We start from the raw sequence: 16,476 nt of genomic DNA on the forward strand, positions 1-16,476 counted from the left end.
TCCTTCTTTCCTTCCCTCCTTCCTTCCTTCCTTCCTTCCTTCCTTCCTTCCTTCCTTCCTTCCTTCCTTCCTTCCTCCCTCCCTCCCTTCTTTCCTTTCTCTCTCTCTCTCTCTTTCTCTCTCTCTCTCTCACATGTGCATGTACACACATGCAAGATCTGCATAGCAAATAAGCTTGATCTTGCTTACCAATTCTGATCAATTAGGAGTGTCTTCCTGGTGTGTTAAATTGGGAAGGACTGCGAGGTTGAATAAGGGCTCATCAGGAAAGAATTCTGTGATTGTTTAGTGATGTCTGACATGGAGGAGAAATTAGAGTTACTTTAAAATAAAGTCTGTTTTCTAAACTTATCCTGGATTAGATAATCTCTGCATTAGACCACTCTTGCATTGCTATAAAGAAATACCTGAGACTGGGTAATTTATAAGAAAAGAAGTTTTTAATTAGCTCATAGTTTTGCAGGCCATACAGGAAGCATAGTGCTGGCATCTGCTTCTAGGAAGGCTTCAAGGAGCTTTTACTCACTATGGAAGGCAAAGCAGGAATGGCAAAAGCAGAAGCAAAAATGAGAGAGAGTTGGGCTTGGGGGAAGGTACTATGCACTTTTAAATAACCAGGTCTTACCAGAACTCACTACCATAAAGACAGCACCAAGCCATGAGGGATCTGCCCCCATGATCCAAATGCCTCCACCAGGCCTACTCCAGCACTGGGGATTACAATTCAGCCTGTGGTGGGGACAAATATCCAAACTATATAAACCTCTAAACCTCTTCTAACCAAAAATATCCATCAGTCATTCTTATAAAGAGCCACTAAAACAGTGAAGCTCTGGATCACACCATTCTTATAGAAGCACTTTAAATTTATTTTATATGCAGATGCCATCAGAGGAATTTCCAGATAGTCTTTACAAAATTGCCCCTGTGGATATCTAAAATAGATGGATGGTCTGTTAAAATTTGGACTTTTTTCCTAAGCTAAAGTGGGAAAAGTTGCTGAAAAGTTTTCTTGATGATTTTTATAAGGATAATTCACCTTTGAGCCACAAAATTTAGCTTCCCCTCCCATCTTCAGAAATGATGAAGGTGGGCAGGATTGGAGCCTCTCTTGGGAAACCTGACATCTAGCTTTATTGTCAAAGAGGGGGATGTTAGGGAACCTTCTGTATTTCAAGGGTGGAAAGAAAAACTTTTCCAACTTGCGAGGACAGATTTATATAACAGAGAGATAGGTGTTTCAGCTTAGCAGGAGGGGCTGACTAGATTATCTCTGATGCATATGCCTGGGGTGTTGCATGCATTGAGAGACATCTGTGACTCTGGGATGTTCCAAGATGATCCTGGGCATCTTTAGCTAAGGTGAGCATCCATCCTCCCTCCAAGATGCCCATCCTCCATCTGAGGACCATGGGGGCCGATGGAGAGACTTGCCGGGAGGGATCACCATGACTGCAGTCTATGTGGTGCTTGTTAACAATCACACAGTGTAGTAGTGAGAATTAGAGGCAAAATTGCAGGAGCCAAAGCCCAGGTTTATCCTGATTAGACAGGGAATTCAGACCTATATCTCTATTAGGCTGTGTAAACTCACAGGAGTAGACACAAAAGGAAAATGCACATCATGGAAGAAAAATGAGATATATGGCCATTTTTGTCCTCAGAATTTTTGGAGTGACTTTGAGTTACACCAGAACCAAAACTTAGAGACAGGTCTGGGCATAAATGACAGTACTGTTTCAATCATTACTGTAGAATTAGTCCCAAAATGACTCAATACATTTCAGTTACAGCTGGATGATATCCTATCCCCAAGTCCCTGTTTCTGTCACCATAGGTAAAGGCCTCATTCAACCAGTTCTTCAAGTCAGGAACGTTGGTGTCAGCAATCAATCTCCTTTCCCAAAGCTAATTACCTCATTTATTCCATCACCAAATCTCCTCCCTGCCATCTATAAGTTATCTCTTAGATCTCTCTGTAGCAATCAAACTCCTATTCAGCATATGTTTAGTGTTGGGTCCAAAACTGTTGTAAGAAAATGCAGAGGAAGGCGTCTGGCCTTCCTTTGCATTTGGTTAGTTTTTATCAGTTGAGAAAAATCTAAAAGAAGACACTAAGTCTGAAAAGTAAACCTGAAAGCCAGAAGGGACAGAACTTCATGTGAGACAGTGGGCTATGCAGAGGTTCATAAATACAAAGTGGAGGAACTGTACAGAAGATGACAACTGCGCTCTATGCAGGGGAAAGATTACTGACAACCAGAAGGCAGTAAACCCAGTGAAAAGAGCTACATTTTTGTCAGAGGCATTTGAACCAGAGCAACTCCATTTTGAGTAGCGGGAAGGTAAAATGAGGCTGAGACCTAGTGGCTTGCATTCCCAGACAGTTGAGGCATTCTAAGTCACTGGATGAGATGGGAAGTTGGCACAAGATACAGGTTATATAAAGAACTTGCTGATAAAACAGGTTGTAGTAAAGAAGCCGGCTGAGACCCACCAAAACCAACATGGTGATAAGAATGACCTCTGGTCATCCTCACTGCTACACTCCCACCAGCACTATGACAATTTAAAATGCCATGGCAACCTCAGGAAGTTACCCTATATGGTCTAAAAAGAGGAGGCATGAATAATCCACCCCTTGTTTAGCATATCATCAGGAAATAACCATAAAAAATAGGCAACCAGCAGCCCTTGCAGCTGCTCCATCTATGGAGTAGTCATTCTTTTACCCCTTTACTGTCTTAATAAACTTGCTTTTACTCTGTGGACTCACCCTGAATTATTTCTTGTGCAAGATCCAAGAACCTTTGCTTGGGGTCTGGATCAGGACCCCTTTCCTGTAACACTTCATTTAATTGTGGGTTAGGAGTTCCTGAACCCATTTGGCAGGGTAGTAATTTTACCTGAACAGATTTAAGAGAAATTGCTTAGCAGCATTTCAATTAAAATTCAACATTTACTTAGTCTCCATGCTTCATGCACATCCTTGAAGATGTTAGTGGGGAAAAAAAGAAGATGCCGACAAAGAAATGGGATAATTTAAAACAAAAATATTGATTTCAACCTGCACTATTAACAAGAATTTTACTATGATGATATCAACCTCTCTCCTATCTTAGTCTGCTCTATGAAAACCATCACCTCCTTCTTACCTAGAACTTGCATTTAAAGCATTGTTACAGTAGGTAGTCGACTGAAGTAGGGCAGGAGAGGGCCCCCTCTCCTCACCAGGAATGTCAGATGACCATCAGGTGATAGTCAGGTAGTTGTTACACTGTCTCTCTAAAATAATAATTGGTCACAGATGGCGCCAGGGAAAGGCAGTCTCCCAATATATAGAAACACCTGGAACTGGTGATCAGCAGCTTCCAGATAAGATCTCAGGAGCTGGATGAGTAGGCTCAAGCACAAGCACTAAGAGGCAAAATGAAAGAATTTAACTGTTAACACTGAACTGCTAAGGCAAAAAGGCCTCAAGTGTGCATATGCCCAACTCCAGTAAACACACCGTGCATGCTGGCCTCCCAAGTGCTGTCAGGCCACTGTGCATGAGGACAGCCCACCCCCAGGGAAGAACCAGGGGAGAAGGACCACAACCCCAGAAGCATGCCAACATGTAAGAGCCCAAGTCAAAGGTCAAGCCATGCACTTGAGTCTCTCAAGTGACCTGCTTGACCCTCTTCCAAGTATACTTTACTTCCTTCCATTCCTGCTCTAAAGCATTTTCATGAATTTTCACTTCAGCTCTAAAACTTACCTCAGTCTCTCACTCAGCCTTATGCCCCTCAGCCAAATTCTTTCTTCTGAGGAGGCAATAACTGAGGTTTTGCCTACAGATTTGCTGCTGGAAACAATATCAATCTCTCTCTTTCTCTCCTTCTGAACACATTCTTCCCTTCCTCCCCCACCCCTCTGCTAAAATCCTGAAGTTTTCACAATCTTTACTAACAATGAGAAGTGTTTTCAGCAAATCCAGCCTCCTCTCCTTCCTCCATTCCCCCTATTGTTGGTGCCTCCACCTGCTGTTACTCTATCCCCTCCTCCTTATATTTTCACCCCTTCTCTCAAAACTATAGGATGAGTCTGCCCAGCTCTTCAAAGTTTTACTTAATTCATCAGGCGCAATATGCTGATTTTCCCAAGGTATTGCATTCTTACGAGTAATAAAATCTTAAGCAAAAGGAATAAAGTTGTAATGGTAACTTTTCAATCATTGGAAAATTGATGGGGAAACCCTCGGGATCTCAGAAGAGTCTTCCCAAAGACCCTAAAAATCAGCGCGATCTTCAGATCTTCAGTTGCGGTATTCAGGGCACTTCCCAGTTTTCTAATATGTGCCTGCTAGAATTTCTTGGCCCTAACTTAGATCCTAGCCATGGCTTTTTTTCTGGATGGTGTGTGCTCATTAGAACCAAAGCTGCTGGTCCCCGGGACTCTGCAGTAGTAGCAGTAATTCCCCTAGAAAACACACACACACACACACACACACACTGTAATGTCTGGAGGATTTGGGAAAGAAGGAGTTAAAAGTCCTAAGTGCCCATTGTGGCTCAGCTAATGAGTCTTAATAGAAACCTGAGCAGAAGACCAACCACCTGCATTCAGACTGACCACTTTTCTGTGGAATCCTGGGTGGTCTGACTAAGCAGGTTTTCCCACTGCCCTGGGGGCCTGTGGCATAGAGAAGAATCCAGTTCAATACTGAACAGAAGAATGATTAATAGTGCTTCCTGCCCTCAGGGGGAGGCGGGGTGGGCAGCAGGGTGCTGGAAGAAAAGCAAACAGCTGGATATTAGACTGCAATGTGTACAAAAAACACTTATACTTTAGATTCCGTATCATTTTGATGATTAAGAAATGAAATTGAAGGCTTTTCTTGACTAGCACTGGTAACAAGTAAGTTGCTGTGCCATTTTTGTTACATTTTTGTGATTTTGTTCACTTACTGGACTTTAAAAAAACTCAGTATCGTTGTCTGCGCTATTTTCTGAGAATGTAGAGTAACTATTTCAGTGCACACTTATACTTTGAAGGGAAAAGAGAATTCCATGTGTGGGCCTTCGAACTGGATGCATGTTTTATTTATATGCAGAATATATATACATGTATGCAGATATACAATATATAGATTAGGAAACTCTAATGAATTCATAGTCTCAAGTGAATCTGCACAGCCGTGTTTCTCAATGTAGGGTTTTGAAATGGTTTGAAATGTAACAACAGTGTCAGCTCTGTGGGAAGGACTGAGGGGGTGGAAAGAGATAGAGGCCTTGGTGAGTGAGATGCAAAGTCATTTAGTTCCTCCTCTGGTACCCTCCCATGAGTCAAGGTTGCTTGTGACATTACAGATGGCAGTTTAAATAACTATAAAATAAAACAGAAGAGAAACAAAGGTGACATTCCAGAAGAAAACTTATACTGAAAAATCAAATTTAAACAGAGAGAACTCTCAATATATACAGAGAGTACATATGTATGTGTGTGTGTTGATCATCTGTGCATATTTGTACACACACATGCACACAGTAAACACATAGAGGAGCCACTTTATTCTTAAAAGAGTACATACTTGGAAGACAATTCCTGGATTCAAACCTGGTTCTGCTGCTACCTGGCTAGTGAAGTAATTAGGCAATCCATGTCAACTTTAAATCTCCACTTATTTACACGTCAATAAAATGAAGGAGTTAGATATCCTCATGGTCCCTTAACAACATGGTCCCTGTATACTAAACATTTGTATACCGAAAATCATTATTAAACAGTCTGGAGAAACTTTTCCCCTTTTACCTGACCCCTAACCCCATCTCTGCATGCTCAGCTGCAGATGAACATGGTGGACACCAGGGCTCATGAAGGCTACACGACTGTGTCCAGAATAGATCAGAATGTGGTGAGTTAAAAAGGACCCACCCATAAAGAGAGTAGAAGCTCTGTGGCCACTATGACAAAGTACAGGCCTTGTTCCTTGGAAGGGTCCTCTTGGGGCACATGGTGGATTGGGAAGAAGGACCTTTCTCTGTGCATGACTCAAAAATGGTGGTGAAAAGCATACCCCTTAAAGTCTTATGGGTTCATGTTTAGGTCCCAGCAATGCCAGTCACTAGCTATGTATCCTTCAGCCAATTAGTATATTGCACTAATCTCAGTTTTCCTACCTGAAAAATGAAGATCATAATGCCCATCTCAACAATCTCTCTTAAGGCTTAAACAGTACTTCTAAATGGTGCCCAGTGCACAGTTAAGTATTCAAAAATATGGTGTGTGTATGTGTTTCACTATGCATATCTGTATGTATATTTTACATATTACATAAGATTAACTCTGATAGGCTTGGTTTATAGATATTTATGGAAAAAACTATTGTTATTTGGCAGCGGGAAATACAAATTATTCAGGAAGGATAGAAGTTTCATTTTCTAAAGAAAAGAGGAGTTGGAGATCCAAAAAATATATATAATGAGAAGAAATGGGTAGGGAAGTGGACACTGTATTTTAAATACATGGTCAACCACTGAGAGTTGCTCCACAGAACTTCCTCATTTATGTCATGTTGACTGCTAACAACATGGATGGCTTGGAGCTGCCCCCTCCACCCATGATCCCATGATCAAGTCTCAGAGAGGAAGCATTCCATTCGTGCATGCATGCATTTGCTAAATACTTCCTCATGATTTCTTCAGGATGAAAGCTACAGGAGCGCAGGGGTCATGCCTATCTAATCCAGTGTCCCAGAAGCCTAGAACAGTGACTAGTATGTGGTAAGTACTCAAAACTACTGTACTATAGACTTCTTGTGTACTTGTTCTGTTAATTGTCTCCTGTTTATCTCTTCCTGCTAAGATGTAAGCACCATAGGCAGTGAACACTGTGTTGTTTACTGCTGTATCACAGGTACCTAGAACACTGACTAGCACATTGTGGGTACTCCATAAATATTTTTAGAATGGTGACTGAAGGAGGTGAGGAGAACAATTTAGAAATCTTAAAGCCTCCATAATCCAGGCTGTTCAAGGAGCTTCTTAACCTTTAGTTTCAAAGGGAGGTTTCAAGGAAAATGGCTTCCACTGCCCCTTAAACATAGAGCATTCAGCTGAATAACCAGACCTTTCAGGAGTTTCTGAGAAGATGAAGACAAGGGAAAAAATTCAGTTCCATATCCAAGGTTGCAGAGGCTGTTCCACATTCATCCAAACTCACGCTCTCCTACACTGGTTTGTCAAATTCTTTATTTAAATATCTCATTATCTAAGACAATTTTGTACTTACTGTCATGAAGGCTTATGAAACCTGCAAACCTGTCTTGCTGGAATAGGTACAATTTAAGCCAGTGATTGTTCAAGAGAGAAAGGAAAGGTGAAGAATGGCACCATTGTGAAGATTAGAGCAGGAAGGTAGACAGCCCTGGGAGCTAACCTCTGTTCTCCCGGGTGTTTGTTTAGGCTCCTCAGACAATGCATGTAGCCTAAAGAAAGAGGGGGGAGAATTGTAAGTCTTCATGTATAATTTTTGTTGTTATATCTAAACTGATAGTTGAGGGCTAGGAGCTGAAACAATATTTTATAGAAGTATCATGTTGAAGTTTTTGCAGGTTTCAAAATATTTAAATATGTAAATTTCAATGGAGAGATGTTCAGATTTTTTGATAGTCTAATGATTTTAAGCATCTCATTTCTAGTCACACACTGACAAAAGATGTTCAGATTGCAGTGTGAGATGGTTTCTATGGTTACAGTTGTTTCCTAGCATTTTAGTGACATCTTTTGTGAGCATTGGCTGCTTCACTTATTTGTCACTAATGTATGTGTAGAACTATAGTTAATAGCCTTGGGCGGACAAAATTTTTTTTTCTGAATGGCTGTATTGTTTTTTAGCAGCATTTTTCAATAAGGTGACAATGCATTAGAATACTAATAGTATGTATGGTATTTTAAGATGTCAAGTTTTCAATAAAATGATAATGAAAATTTTGCATTTCATTTAATAGTTAAATATTCATGAATTTTCACAGCATGATGAACTGAGTGAAAAATAAAGAAACTGTATAATGTATAATACTAAAACATCATAAATTAAGTTTCTTTTCATAGAAGCTATTCAAGAGTGTTTAATATATGGTTCTTCGTGGATTTAGACCAATCTGAGCTAAATTAAAGGCATCTAAAAAAGAAACTTGTTTAAACCAATTTAACATATTTTAACACAGCATGTTTATAATGTAACAATATAAAAGAAAATGACACATTACAAACAATATATACATATATATTATATAAAAATTATGATGACTAAGTAGGGGATGTAGTCACCAGGCAAGAGTGTTTTGAAGAAAATAATTGTGAAATAGGAGAGGGAGGGATGCATGGGAGAGAGCCAGGTGACATAACCATGAGTAATCGGATGAAAATAAGCAGTAAAAATTGAGAATCTAAGTTTTGTCCAGTGGTGATCTGCTTCAGGTATTGGGCTAATTTCTGGAGAATCTAGGAGTAAACGCCATCTCTTCCTTCTGGCCCTGGACTGATCCAGTCCTAAAGCAAATGTTTAGAGTAAGAATAAAATTTTTCTACAATATTAAAGATTAAACGACTTTTCTTCCAAATTCAAAGTGTGAGCCAATTCTTTATAATAAATTATATCTATATATTTTATTGGTTATGCTTCTCTATAGAGATATTATTATATATTGGTATTCTGTTTCATTAATCACATATCTGCTTATATGTATCCAAGATATGTGCCTGTTTCTTTTTTCTTTGAGACTAAGTCTCGCATCCTGCTTTGTCACCCAGACTGGAGTACAGTGGTGCAATCTTGGCTCACTGCAGCTTTCACCTCCTGGGTTCAAGTGATTCTTGTGACTTAGCCTCCCAAGCAGCTGCGATTACAGGCACGTGCCACCAAACCCTGATAATTTTTCTTTTTTTTTAAGGTAGAGATGGGGTTCTAACATGTTGGCCAGGCTAGTCTCAAATTCCTAATCTCCAATGATCCACTCGCCTTGGCCTCCCAAAGTGCTGGGATTACACATGTGAGCCACTGTGCCTGGCTGATATGTGCTTGTTTCTATTTAAGGTATGTGGAGAAGAACAAACACAGAGAATTATAAGTGAAGCAAATAATTTTAAATATAAGAATTGTGCCAAAAAGAGGGAGAATAATCTAGCATACGTAATCAAATATCTTAAGTAGAAAGAAGACTTAACAATGTTTCCTAATGATAAATTAACCAAGTGTCCTAAAAACAAAAATTCAATGTGTATTTTATTTCATATCTAGTGCTCAAAACCTCAACATCACCAGACTATAATAAAATTCTAATATAACACTTCTTTTAAAAGAACAATTTGTTGTCTGGCAGCAGCACCCACTCCAACAACTTGTTGCAAGGATGCGTCTGTGATATTTGGAGATTTCTGTGTATGGAGTTGAGCTACCCAAGAGCAAGTGCCTGTGATGTAGAAGACTGAGAAAGGAACCATTACTAGAATCCTTATCAAAGAGATACTGTCAGTTGCTGAATATCCCACAACCTCTTCTGCCAACATCCTGCCTGAAAATTGTTCAACTATACTCTGCAGACTGGCCAGGTATTCCATTGAACCAATGCAACTGAGAGAACCCTAAACCAAGACACAGAAGACAGACTTGGCTTCTATTTATGGGCAAATTAATAATAGAGCCAAAGCAAAGTAGATAGAAAATCATAGCCTAATGGATGCCATTGATCTATCCCAGAATGTGGACTTATGATGCAAAATTTTAAATTCCTCTAGGTTATAAACATTATCACCTATTATTTGGCCCATACTGGTGATTAATTTTGTATTACCCCTCTTCCATAGGTATTATAGTCACTAATTTCTTTAATGCCTATATATATGTATGATAATACAGATTCATGAATGTAGATGGGAATCAAAGATAATTAAGAAATTTTTATACATTTGAAGGTTATCACAAACCTTATTATTTAACCAATTTAGAATTATCTTTGATTTATGCTAAGCAGGTAATAATTTTATGAATTAAGGAATTGAATTAACCAACAAAAGTAATATAATCAACAAAAGTACAAAATGAAAATTTCATATATTTCCTTAATTTTAATAGACTGCTCGAACCCAGTCCATTTTCATATACTAATTTTTCTTTTTTAGGTAAATTTTGTCATTCCAGTGTCTTGGCTCTAACACTTACTAGCTATACAACCTAGTGGAGGCAACCTCACTTTTTATACTTCAGTTTCTTCATTTATAAATGGAGTAATTAGAATACCTACCTTATAAAATGTTGTGTAGACTAAGGTATATATATATATAATTTTATATATGTAATATTTACATTTTTATGTATATATGTGATATGACACAGCACTAAGCTTATCAAATAATAAGACAATAAATGTTAGCTATCCCTATCATCATTATATTTAATGGCAATTTATTTAGAGGTAGCTAAATATAGAACCAGTAGAGAGATGATGGGTAAGACATGGTAAAGACTTTCTTAGCCCAAATGTCCTTAAAGTGAATATATGTATTCTAATGATGAATATAGGGCCTCACTATATTCTAATAGAGAATATAAGTATTCTAATGTGATGTCTTAAGTTGGATAAGATGCATTCTGGACTAGAAGTTAGCAGAGCAAACTAGCTAACTTTCTAGTCATCAATTCTCTTATTCATGAAAGTTGATTGGCATTACTAATCTCTTTCTGGTCTAAATTATGACTGTTGCATGCTTCTATAACATCAGATGCTTAAAAAAAGAATTGATAACACAAAAGAACAAATATTATATAATTCCACTTATGTGAAGTACCTAGTCAAATTCATAGACAGAAAAAAGAAGGGTTATCAAGGGTGGAGGGAGCAGGCAATGAGGAGTTACTGTCTAGTGAGTATAGAGTTTCAGTTGGGGAAGATGAAATTGTTCTGGAGATTTATGGTGATTACAGTCGTACAACAATGTGAATTTACTTAATGTCACAGAATCATACACTTAAAAATAGTTAAAAATGGTAACTTTTTGCTATGTATATTTTATCCCAATTAAAAAATATGTATAAATGGCCAATAACTATTTGGGAAAAATATAGAAAGAGACTTAATCCAATATTAGGGTAAAAAATACCCTTGTTCATAATTTTGGACACTGAGTCTAATAATATATTACAATTTTTCATCTTAATTTGCATAATGCCCAAAACTTTAAGACTTTGATTTTAAGTATTGTTTTATCAAAAAGTCCCATATTCATTTTAGATAAACTCCTGTTTTCAGACTTGGGAACCAAACAATTATATCACATCACTAAATATTAGCTATCTTTAAAGCTAAGGGTTCACTTCAGTGCCTCGGGAAGTCTGATGAAACCATCGCGATCAGTACTCCTAGCAAGGCTATCTTCTTTTTTAGAATTCATTCATGTCTTCTATCAGAATAAGTGAAGAGAACTTTATGAAGACAAACTGTGGCTAATGCATTCTCCTTTATGCATTTCTGGGCTAATGACGAGCCCCATTAAATATCACCCCAAATGGGTTGGAAATGCTACTGAATGGAAAAAAGAAGACATTTTCCGCCTGCATAAGCACAGCCAACACCAATATCACCCAAGATGAGTGCTGCTTTGGCATTTTCTTCCACATTCTGAGGTGTTCCTTTCATGTCTCAGGAGACAGGAATCTAATAACCTGTCCACAGAGACTCCAAACAAGCAAATGCTCTTCGTTATTAACTAGAATTAGGATAACAGCAAATTTGATCTTCGGTTTTCAGGCCTTACCCCTTTACCCAAAAGTTAACTCTGATTTCAAATAGCTCCACTTCTCTGTTTTGTCAAGAAGCAGCAACAATCTACTACCACCACTATTATTATGGCATTTCAATCACCTTGTTTCATTGCGATTTGAGAAAACACTTTGTTGAAACCCAAAGGAAAATCTGCCACGTTTCCATTCAGACATATGGCAGAAAAAAAAAAAGCCTTAATAACCAGTAATCAGAGTCGGCCTTCTCTGGGTGGAATCTGCTGCGGACAAAACAATTTATGCTGCATTGGATGAAAATAGTTCATCGATGTTATTCTCCAAGAGATACTAAAATAACTCCCTCTCATCTGATATCCCAAAACTAGGGGAGAAAGAGTTCAGATAATGTTGGGATCGATAAAGTCACAAAAGCAGAGTCATGTAGGAAATACATCTTGAAATTACTATCTTGCTCTTTTTATCACAGAACCAGCCAAAGGCCATTATAAAGGGTAGTATTACAACAAGTTTTAGTTCAGAGAATCATCGAAATTAAAGATAACAAAGATATAATATATATCTGCCTAGATAGGGATTGCAATGATCAACAATCTGAAGTGTTTTTCCCTTTCAGAAAATAGACCTCTGATTATTCCCCATGGCTTAAATAATTCAGAATAGTGAATCATCAAAGCTTGTCTTTTAATATATTTTGAACTAACATTTGAATATTAATACATAGTTTATAGAAAATTAACTTAAGCAAATTAATGAGGCCTCATTAAAGTCCAAACTAGGTGAAATGGAGAAATATGCTCTTTCTTCATTATATATCAGACGTCATAATCTTCCATTCTAAGAATAACCTCTTTCTGTCCATGCTTTAACACCCCCTCATACAAAAGTGCCCCTCTATCAAACTTTTCCAGAGATATAGAGGGTACGCGTTTCAACATCAAAGGCTTTCGCTGGATGCACAGAGTTGATATCAACAAAGAAAAAGTAGGTGATAGTTGTTTTCACTGTCAATAGGGTATATCAGTAATTCCCAAACTTGGTTACACATTAGACTGACCCAGATAGCCCTTAAAAGCTTGATGCCCAGGTTATACCTCATACCAACTAAATCAAAATATCTGTAAGTAGGAGCCAAACAACAGTATTTTTTAAACATCCCCAGGTAATTCCAGAGTGCAATCAAGTTTAGGAAACACTGCCATATATATTAGAAATAAAACTTTGTTATTAATTATATGCCAATAAACTGTCTCTTTATAGCAATAATCAACAATTGGCATTGTTTTGATTTCTTAGCATTATTAACTCAATGCTATACTATGGCCCACTAAACATTTTCTTATAAAATGTTTTAACTTTATGACTTTATTTCTACTACCATGGTTTTTTAACAGGGCCAGTATGGACTCTACCCATGGGAAAAAGCATATTCACGGTGCCCCCTAGCCCCCAAGGGACTTATTTTTTTCAGAATGGTTGTATGTTTTAAATGTTTAGCTTTCTATTATGGTTTAGTTTCTAGCATATGAGAGAGGAAGACCCAAACCACACCAGTTGTAAAATTTTATGTTTGTCTTCAGACTCCAAAAGCTTTACTACTGCCTGGAAACATTATGCTTAACCCTCATTTTGCATCTTCCATTTTCTAGATCATGCAAATATCTTTCATACAAAACTCTTGTGCCCCATATTTCCATTAATGATTTATGTCAATATAGTGATTTAACATCTATTTCCAGCAACCATTAATTTTTGTAAGAAAATTAATCTTTATATTTTGATTAGAAAAAACTTTAAATTACCACATAATCCACTTGTTTTGACCATATTCCCCAGAATACTGCTTAAATAACCAGTTTATTTTGCCTAAAGGCACTTGTGCCTTCTAATATATGTATGCTAAGTCATTCTGGTTCCTTCTCTCAAGCTCATTGATCTATGATTCTCTTTGGAAGCAGTCAATTTTTATTAAAAATACTTTTGCCTTATTGAACTAGATGGCTTTATTACTTGAATATTTCCATCTCTACTTTCTCTTAAAATTAACGTATTCACAAATAAGAATAAGAACAAAAGGAAAATTAAATATCTCCCTTCAAAAATTTCTTTGGTATAATGAAGCTAATCAACAACAGACATTAAATTTTAAAAAATTGAGCCAACTGAGTTAATTCTTGCTCATGTTATAGTTTCTGAGCATATTTCTTAAAGTCTCCTTAAGAGATTTTAGATTACTTCTTGACACTGAGAGTGTTATAGTTTCCAAGTCATCATATGATACCTTATTTTATGAACCTGAGAAGCTTGTTCCCATCAACTTTCTCTTCCAAAATGAAGGTGCTCTTCTTGAGTCTGTCTCAGGAAGGTTTGAGGGGCCAGCAAGCAGAACAGGAAAGGTCTTAGAAAGAAAGAGAAGGGTAAGAAAAGAACAGTAACAGAAACAGAAACATATGACTACTTTTTCAGAAGGCTTCAGTATTGGGTGACTCACATAATTTACCATGAATCCAATTTGAGTTAACAATATGTCAAGTATTTGCTAAAGGTCAACTATATGCCCAGCCCTGTACAAGGCATTAAGAAGGATGAAGAGGAAAAGGAGGCCAAGGATTGCCCCTAGGACTTGTGATCTGATTGAGGGGAGAAGATGCTATTGATTATAAAGCACACTGTTATTTTTTGGACCACTAAGAAAAATAAGCAACTAATTATATTTTTACATGCTACCATGTATGTCAAGATGCATTTTAGGATTCAGAGATACTAAAAAGCAAAAGAAAAGAAAAGCCTTATCCTGGGATCACCATCTTTATATCAAAAGAGTACATACATGAAACAACTAGGAAATAATACACAACAATGCTAAATCCAGGAGAGTCTGTATACACAGTGACATGGCAGAGGTCTGCTGCAATAGACACCCATTGCAACTACCTAGATGGTTTGCAGACTGATAAAAGACAAATGGGAAGAGTTAAAAAAAAAAAAAAAACAGCAATCCCATTACTGGTATATATCCAAAGGATTATAAATCATTCTGCTATACAGACACATGCACATGTGTTTCTTGGAGCACTGTTCATAATAGCAAAGACTTGGAACCAACCCAAATGTCCATCACTGATAGACTAGATAAAGAAAATGTGGCACATATACACCATGGAATACCATGCAGCCATAAAAAAGATGAGTTCATGTCCTTTGCAGGGACATGGAGGGAGTTGGAAACCATCGTTCTCAGTAAATTAACACAAGACATAAAACCACCACATGTTCTCACTCATAAGTGGGAGTTGAACAAGGAGAACACATGGACAGAGGGAGGGGAACATCACACAGCAGGACCTGTTGGAGGGTGTGGGGCTAGGGGAGTGATAGCATTAGGAGAAACACCTAATGTAAATGATGGGTTGATGGATGCAGCAAACCATCATGGCACAGATATACCTGTTACAAACCTGCATGTTCTTCTCCTGTATTGCAGAACGTAAAGTATAATAATAATAAATTTTTTTAAAAAAATTCTTGTAAAGTCCCTGGAGTTTCATATGTCAAGGTGGCAAATTCCTTCTTATTCACTTTTATGAGAAAGGTACATTGAATACTACACCCATATCTGACCAAATGTATGTCCTTCTTATCCTACATCCAAAATATCTTTCTCATTCATCCCTTCTTCTCCTTTCATACTTGCCACTACCTTATTTCTTTTCACTATTATCTCTACCAAATCTCTCTAGGCACTATCTGGATTGATCATTCTTATCTACAACTCTTAGACAGTGACCCCAACATTGTGCTGATGTCAAGTGTGGCTAATCAGTAATGATAACTACTTAGCTTGGCATTCAAGGCCTCACAACATCAGACTCATATATATCTTGTCTTCTATTTTTCCATTGCAATAGAAATTTTCTTAACACATTTCTATTTAATTGACTCATCACATCAATGTTCTCCATTCCTTCTATAAAACATAGCTTCTGTGACACACAGCTGATTAAACACTCAGGGCTGGCAAGTTATACGGTATGTCTGTGCCCTTCTCCCACCAATTAGTTTATGCTTGCATAAACCAATTAATGCCAATTGTTTTTGCAATTATGTGATTTAATTAAATATAAAAACTGATGAAACAATGGTACAGAAAAAAAATGTTTCTATGAAAACTAAGTTATATGCTTGATTTTTTTTTAAAAAAGCCAATAAAAAAATGATGTCAAATTAGAAATGGGCAGGAAAGCTGTAACAGATTGAGAAAATAAATAATAAAAATCCAGAAGAATACCACACTCAGATTGTTCTCATCTACCAGTTTTGCTCCATTTTAAATAAACCAAAATGGTGTTTTATAAGTAAATACTCCAATCAGCAGACTCATCCTTTAAGAAAATGATTTGCTCCCTAGACAGAAGATTGGCAAATAATGATTGCTTGCTCATTTTATTTTAAAATAAAATATCTATGTGTTGTTTCTTAATGATTCCTCCACTTTAACTAAGTTTTCAATTTACAGACTAGCTATTGGTCCCAATTCAAAATGTAAAGAACCTCTGGTTCTATCCTGGGCTCCAATCAAACTTTAACCCCTATGCCTACACTATTTCTTCTTCATGAACTCTTCCCACATCTCATACTAATCCTCAAGGATCTGTGCAGATGCCCCATCTCTATGAGATGTTCCCAAAAGCTCACCTG

Source organism: Callithrix jacchus, chromosome 8 (assembly GCF_049354715.1).
Source record: "Callithrix jacchus isolate 240 chromosome 8, calJac240_pri, whole genome shotgun sequence".
Classification (NCBI taxonomy): domain Eukaryota; kingdom Metazoa; phylum Chordata; class Mammalia; order Primates; family Cebidae; genus Callithrix; species Callithrix jacchus.